General features: G+C 38.5%; 1 long non-coding RNA gene across 2 annotated transcripts; it reads left to right on the forward strand.

The window, feature by feature from the left end:
* The first annotated feature begins 2,800 nt into the window (after positions 1-2,800).
* LOC134474045 (uncharacterized) lies at positions 2,801-5,697 on the forward strand. Of its 2 annotated transcripts, XR_010044618.1 has the most exons (3): positions 2,843-3,184; positions 4,085-4,738; positions 5,065-5,697. It is a non-coding gene; the product is annotated as an uncharacterized LOC134474045 (long non-coding RNA). The 2 variants fall into 2 exon arrangements; XR_010044617.1 differs by having other exon boundaries at positions 2,801-3,184; positions 4,085-5,697.
* The last annotated feature ends 1,394 nt before the right edge of the window (positions 5,698-7,091 follow it).

Consider the following 7,091-nt stretch of genomic DNA (forward strand, 5'->3'; position numbering starts at 1 on the left):
TAACTCATTTAAACAAAACTCAAATACTGTCTATTCAGACTGGAAACATGGAAATGTAATTGACAAGAGGTACAGCTCAATCTCATCTCCAACATGTAACACAAGAATGAGTATTCGACAAAATTAATATTTCAGTGATGTTCAATAGTATATCCAGGTTTCTATAATAGTATGGCCATATAGTAGCTTCTCAATAAATAATTTTAATTTATTGAGTTTATTTTTAATTTATTGGTTTAATAAATAAATAAGTATTCTCTGCCTGACTGATAAGCTTTCCTATCTGATGGTTCCAGGGGCCAGGTCCCACTTTTCTGGACCTATAAAACATTAACTTTACAGACATGCTTGAAATAAAGAGTTAGAAATGGGAAATTATTTCAGACTATCCAAGGGGTCAAACCTAATCATTTATGTTTTAAACCATGGAACCTTTCACAATTATAGTTAGAGAGAAACAGGCCAAGGAGAAAGAAGATAGAGCTATGACATGAAGACAAGGTCTGCTCTTGCTGGCTCTAAACACTGAGGAAATGGAGTTTGAGGCAAGCATGTGGAGCATTCCAGAAGCTGGAATGCATCTCCAGAAAAACTCTCAGCCCGGCTGACTCCTAGAATTAAGCTCGCTGAGACCCACGCAGGACACGTGGTCCACAGAAGGAGAAGACACACGTGACTGGGAGAGCAGCACAGAAGGAGCGCAAAGGAAGTGCACACTGTACTGGGCCACGAAAACGGAGGACGAGGTGCATCTTAGTGACTTTTCTCATGTCTGAGACAAGCTACCTGACACCCAGAGTTACGGGGAACAGTTTATTTAGCTCACAAGTTGCAGAGGTTTCAGGTCTTAGCTACTGAGCTCTGAGACAGTGTCCTGGAAAGACACACTGCAGAAGGAAAGCAGGGCAAGCCTGGCGGGGAAGGCAGAGGGCAGCACGTGGCCAGCGGCAGAGCAGGACCCTCTTCCTTCCCTGTGTGTCCCATTGGCTACCTGCCATTTGAGTGGCACCACCATCTCCCGGAGGAGGTCAGCCCTAATCCCAGCATCACACATGCTAATCCAGCCCCTAAGAAATCCCCCTTTTGTGACCATACTGGGCTTTTGGGGAACATCTAATATAGATGGCATCTTCAAAGTCCTTGGCATCTGAAAGAAAACTCAGGGCCTACACAACACCCAATTAAATTCAAAAAACACGTACTATACATACAACTCATGTGTAATCTCAAGAAGAAATAATGTTGACTCAAAATGTTAATGAAGCATGTAAAGTAAAAAAACTCATAATGGATTTTGAAGGTTATGTGGAAAGATGAGGGGACAAAAATACAGAGAGGCCTTTTAATTAGGGTTCATAGTAAGATCCGGGCTGTCGTGGTAAACGTGAGAGGGCAAGACAAATTTGCAGAGAATGGAGACTTATTTATGGCAAGGAAGAAGGAACAGAAAAAGATACCAAGGCATTAAAGTTTCAAAACATGGGGGAAATTATTGTAATGAGAATATATTATAAAATAAAAATACACCAAAGTTTATATCTTCACTATATTGTAAAATTAGGCTTCTGACTTTGTTCCTCGCAAAATTTTTATCAAAACAATTCTTTTCCAAAAATGTGAATTTTAATATATATTCCAGGTGACAATAATACATCCTATTCTGTGTGGATCCAGTAAGATGAAAACAGAAGATAAAGGAAGAAATATGTGTGTACACAAGCAAGATTAGGTAAACTAGAGCAGAAAGGTCTGAATGACTTAAAGAAGCTAACGTAATCAAAAATGAACATTGATAGTAAACCTAAAAAACATGAATCAGCCTTTTGCTTCCTCGGGTGACTCTTCAGGGAAAAAATTATAGCTGGCCTGTGAATTTTCTGCCTGCCCCCAATAAGATTATTAGCATTTTATCAACTACACCCCAAGAATCTCTCCTCTCCTGGACACTTCCACAAAACTCTTTTCTACATTTAGATTTTATACAGAACACAGCACACAGTGCATACAGCAATCGTACGTCGCCTCTGCCCTCAGCTTGCTGTATTCTGGCTCTGCTCCCAGCCTCTCAGAGACACTGTTCTTGGCACAGGTTCCAATGACCTCAGCGTTTCTTGTGAGTGCTTCTGTCCCCCTGCTCAATGAAAGGTCACAGTCACAGACTCAGACGTCCGCATATGACCTGCTTCCAGAGGCTTGCACTGGCTGCACTCTGCACCACATTTCTGCTTCCCTGCCCCTCAGAGTACATGTCTTCTCCTCAGCAATGATGTCACTTAGTTATCTGATTGGGTCTCTATGTACCCCAGCATAATTCATCCTCAAACACTGCAAATTTGCCTTGCTTCCCTCTGATGGCCCAGTGCACAGCCCTGTCCAAAGCCTGCAGATATGAAGCAGCATTTACTGAATCATTTTTTGCTAAACAGAGTCATTTTATCAACATTTTTGTGACAATACCCTTCAGTGCGTGTCTTCATGTCTGACCCCTGCTTTCCACCCTAGGGAAGGCACTTTCTTCACACTGTGATTCAGTCTTCAGTGTAGTCTTATTTGCTTCTATAATTCCAACATGATGTAGGTTTAAAACCTGTCTCTACCCCAGACCTTCCTCTGGAGTTCCAATTGAATATTTCAGGAGGGCTATTGATGGCATTCCATAAAGACCTCTATGACAGGATGGTGCCTCACCCTGCTTCAGTCCGTGTTTTCATTCCGTGCCATCCTTTAATTCAATCGTTCTCATTCAATCCTACTCATTCAATCCTTCTCGACTTTCAGCCATCCAATGTTTTCAATTCCATCGCCTCACTAGCTCCATCTGAATCATTTTTTTCTGCTCCTGCTGAAACAGCTATGCCTCAGTCCCTTCTTATTTCCTGCTTGGATTCATGCCACAGACTTCCAACTAGACTATTTGCTAGTCAACTCACTATTTTGGTTATTACAGTGACAACTAAAAATTCAAGATAAGAGAATACAGATGGTCTTGATGGTGTCTTCTTTACTTTCAGCTAAGGAAAAAATGGAACTGTACTTCTTACAAACCTTGCAAATTCCAAACTGGACCTAATAAGAATGACTTCTGTTCATATTTTATAGGAAGAATCACATGCTGTGGACATAGCTTGGAAGGCTGCTAAGAAATGTACCCTGCTGGACAGTATCTCTGGGAATCGTCACTAAGGTAGGAGAAAAACAGCTTTAGAAAACATCTCATAGCTACAGATGCTACCACATTTCATTAGATTTTTAGTCTTGGAAAAGGCAACATTATTTTCATGACCTGCCAAAGGGACAATGACATTCGATAGCTGCTTTTAAATGGCTCCATTATTATATCAATAAATATTTAAATGGTTCTGATGTTCGAAAATTCAAAATCAAGAATTTGCTTCTATTTCTGAAGACTTACTCAAATTATCATTAATAATGAAATAAAAGCATATAATATATAGATAGTAGACATTCTGCAAGCTAATACTGAATATACCACAATCATCAAAAATGAAGTTAAATCTAAGAAGAACTATAGGTAATAAATATCAAGTAGACATCAGTAAATATCGACACATTTTGAAAAATAAAAATCAATATTGTGAAATAGATTAGAGGAAAAAGTTCCCAAAATATTCACCATGGGAAGTGCTCTATGATTTCAAGAAGTAAATTCATAAGAGCCATCTTAATAACCAAATAAATTTGACTTTTATTTTGAACTTTAGCTGATTTTTAGGTAGATCATTCTTAATCATCTCTATTTGTTATTTGAAGATACAGTATTTCTAAAATAAAATTATCAAAAATAAAGCAAGAAATAAATATCAGCATATCACCTAGTGAAAAATATAATAAATACCATTCTAATTAATTTTAGAGGTATTCAGAAATAAATTATTCTCTGCTTTCAGCTTTTCATGAATAATTCAAATTTCACTGTCAAGCAACCTAATTAGTAATTATCCAAACTATTTCTAAATTATCTGGTTTGAAGCTACCTGTGTTGCAGCTAGATTTATTTCTGATAGAATTATTAACCCCATTTATATTGATTTTATCTTTCCCTCTGTTTCTGGTAATGGAACAGGCATCTCCCAAGTGCCGAAAAGCCCGCAGATTAAGTGTATTAAAGTATCATTGCCAATTAGCTCTGCTGCTGCTAAGAAGTGACAGCATGTACCACACAAGGAGACAGCTTTGAGGCTGCGGAAGTACCTGTCCTACTTTCCACTGATGCAACCATCAGCAGAGAGAAAGGAAAAGCCTGCACTCTGAAGAGGAAATGGCGGGATGTCCAGGCAGAAGGACAAGGATGAACTGCAAAGCGTCCACGGGACTGTGGAGCTGCCACTTGCTGGCATCTTTCCTCCATGTCACCATGAATACCACTGAACACATTCAACAGCAGCACAGCATAAAAGGCATAATTATGCTCGAGTTTAAGGCTGGATCATGGCAACAGGAATTCTGTTTTCTTTGTCTTTTGAAGTGCAATATGGCTCGTCCTGTACAACACTGAAATTAAAAATAACACCTCTTCTCCTTCCAACCCCTCTGTGAGCAAAAGTAACAAAATAAAAACCCATCAAAAACTAGACTGTGACATTTCTACCTAAAAAATACTGGAACCTAAAATCTCCTATCAAGTCTTGGGATGAAACAAATCATAAAATGAACGACTTTACAGTTATGATGAAAACCCTGCTTCCTTAATGACTCTAACTACATAATAAATTCTGAAGTAAAAATTCAAATTCTTCATACACGCGGTCTATTATTTCCTCCTATTCATTCCTAGCTAGGGGAATCCACTGAAACTGTACGACCTTTGTATCTTAGCTTTCTCCCCTGGACACTCTTAGGAATTATAATGTGCTCTTCTTTCAAAAATGTGAAAGGCATTTAGTTTTAACCTATAAGGAGCACTTCATAAAATTTTATTCTCTAGTTGCTATTTTCCTGCAATAATAACATTGTCTATTTTTGTCATTAGTAGCTTCCTCCATTTCTACACACATGCACACACAGATATACACTCAATTTCCTTTTTTTATTCTTTTTTTCTAGATTTCACTGACAACTGAGAAGAATAAAAGATGCGACTGGCTTGTGGTCATTTCTTAAACCTGCCTGCTCAACGATTTTACTCCGCCGTGTTTTTCTCCCTGTTTTGTTCTTTCTCTCGGGTGTATTTATAGAAACTCTTTTTATTTCCTCTGAGTCCCTGAGCTACATTATTTCATTTTGCTTTCTTGCCTCTCTTATGGTGTGCCTGCGTTTCTTGATGGCTAGCTTTATCTATTCCTTTCAATCTCCCCTTTTCCATTTCCTATAAAATTCTATTTTGTATTTCAGCACTTAGAGAAACCCACCCTCACCCACAGATATTTTTAATCTTCTCTGTATTTTTAACTTGCATTGGAATAGCTGTTAAGCTTCCCATGCTGAGTTCATCTTAAAATTCATTTCTCCCCCTTTTTAAACCTGCCCCTAGCAATCTGTTGCTGACTTCATTTCAAGTGATTATTTCCCTCACCTTCCTAATAACTCTTCAAGTTTACACACTGGATATTGTGTCAGGGATGTTAAGCAGGTATTTAACAACTGTAAGAGATGTAGTGATCTGTAATGACCTGAAAACAAAACAGGATGTTTTACACACAACTCTGTGTTGTCCAATAAAAATGTGAATGAGTGACACCTTGTCATTGCCTATAGAGTCCTCTTGAGCCACTGAGGCAAGCACATCTCTGAGCTGGGAACACAGAACGTCCAGATGACCTCACTGGGGACAGCTACTGCATGGTCAGTCGATGGATATAAGGGATGAGACAGTGATAGTTGACACCCTGCCCAGGCTAACCTCACCTCACTCTAAGGGACTCTTCTGTTCCCAATCCCTCCAAGTACTCACTCAACAACACTTGAAATTTAAGTTAACAGAACTCTGGCAGCAAAACATTTGCTCTGAACACTCACACTGTATGTAGCAGAGATAAATACAGTCACAGACCCCTAAAAGATGACACATTAAGAATAGGTTGGCCTGAAATTCAAAGTTCCAAGTAAAAGACCCTATGTTAAAGCTACAGGGGACACATTTTTCAGACAAAAGGCTACAAAATATCTGTGACTGATTTTGAAAATCCGGAAGCCTAGGAAGTTTTGATAACAATGACTCCCCTTACACAACAATGGTGAACTAAAATATTAGAGATTCCCATGCCAACAAACGCTGAGCCACACATGCTGTAGTTTCACTGCTAAGACCAAACCCCGTTTAGCCCTCATATTAAATGTGGGATTTTAGGAAGCCAGCATGTGTTCTTATCTGAAAGAGCCCTAAAATCAAGGAATTAAACAGAAGCCCCCCCCCCCCGCCATGCCAAAAGAATTACAGAAAGGATACATAGCTATAGATTTTCTTAGTCTGCAGACATCATATTTATGAGTAAAGGCAATGTTGTCAAGTCAAAGGATTTCCTTTGAGTGGCACCGGTTAAAAAAGAAACAAATATTAGTTTCAGGGTTTCTCTTTCAATCCCTATGTCTACTTGAACCACCCAGTATTTTAGTATCTTTTAGGGTGATGTGCCACATTCCTAAAATAGTTGAAGACTCATTCCTAACTGGTTGCTCTCCCCAGTTTTCTGACTGGCTGCTTTCAAAAATAGAAAATTATTGCACTCTAGATAAACACTATAATATCAAGATTGAAATGACCTTCCCTCAAAATACTTTGACAGTAGCCACAGTCTGGATAAAAGTAATTATATATTTGCAAGTCTTCATATAAGCATCTAAATCACACACAAATGTAAATATATACTCATCTGCTTGTGTGTATATATATGTGCACACATGCATAGTTTTTATATTGTTTTATACAGATGGGTAGCTAAAAGCAAAGCATTAAGTGATCTCTCACAGGAAGCAGACAAGAAAAATTGGGTTTTAGAACCTGGAATTCAGACAGGCTGTAAAAAGATCACCTGTCCTAGTAAAAAGCAGAGAATTCTCCATTCACTCCTGTAAATAAATGACACCTAGACTTAGTCATGAATAAAGAAAAAGGACAACTTTTTGTTCCATGA

Source organism: Cavia porcellus, unplaced genomic scaffold, assembly GCF_034190915.1.
Source record: "Cavia porcellus strain 051 isolate PalLab524CR breed Dunkin Hartley unplaced genomic scaffold, mCavPor4.1 scaffold_30, whole genome shotgun sequence".
NCBI classification, from domain to species: Eukaryota; Metazoa; Chordata; class Mammalia; order Rodentia; family Caviidae; genus Cavia; species Cavia porcellus.